Raw genomic sequence first — 845 nt, forward strand, 5'->3', positions numbered from 1 at the left:
GGGCCAGAGGACCAGGTCACGATATGATGTTTACCACAAAGATTGGTGACTGCAGTTAAAAAAATAACTGCACTAACAATTACCATGACAATATCAATGAGTAGGAGGAGTAGAATGCCTGTCTCAAATACAGGCAGAGGGTTGTGGGGTGGGGGAGATAGGGCGCATTGGTGGTGGGGATGTTGCACTGGTGAAGGAACGTGTTTTTTGTATGACTGAAACCAAACTACAATTATGTTTATAGTAAAGAAAAGAAATACGTATAACTGAAAATATAAAATAAAGTTTAGAGATAATATTCATATCTTATACTAACAAATACAGTCCAAAGAGTTTCTTTTGACTTGCTGAAAATAGAAGGGAAGGAAATGGTGTGTTCAAAGTAAACCTAAAAGCTATTTATAAGGAAAACACAGAAAAATTCTTAGGCTCAAAGACTGCTGCTTACAAAATGTCTTACTGATCCATTCATTTTTTTTTAAAGGGGAGGGCCAAAAAAAATATGGAACACTTCATGAATTTGCGTGTCATCCTTGTGCAGGGGCCATGCTAATCTTCTCTGTATCATTCCAATTTTAGTCTATGTGCTGCCAAAGTGAGCACCTGACCCGTCCAATTTTAATGAGATAATTTTTAAAATCTTTTTCATTTGTAATACAATATTCATTCTTTGGCAGAATAAAAATTGGGCTCACGCTCATTGCTTACCAAACAAAACATATTTTAAAAAAGCACATTCAATATCAAATTAAATTTTATTTGGGGGGCTACACAAATAAAATAAAACAAAATAATTAGTCATAGAGTTAATTATTTTGATTGCTAAAATGTTCTTATGTTGTGCT

At 34.1% G+C, this 845-nt stretch overlaps 1 non-coding gene across 1 annotated transcript; it reads right to left on the reverse strand.

Annotated features, from left to right (window-relative positions):
* Positions 1 to 496: 496 nt before the first annotated feature.
* On the reverse strand, positions 497 to 603 carry LOC125996077 (U6 spliceosomal RNA). Its single transcript, XR_007491211.1, has one exon. It is a non-coding gene; the product is annotated as a U6 spliceosomal RNA (small nuclear RNA).
* Between the last annotated feature and the right edge of the window lie 242 nt (positions 604 to 845).

Source organism: Suncus etruscus, chromosome 1 (genome assembly GCF_024139225.1).
Source record: "Suncus etruscus isolate mSunEtr1 chromosome 1, mSunEtr1.pri.cur, whole genome shotgun sequence".
In the NCBI taxonomy this organism is placed as follows: Eukaryota; Metazoa; Chordata; class Mammalia; order Eulipotyphla; family Soricidae; genus Suncus; species Suncus etruscus.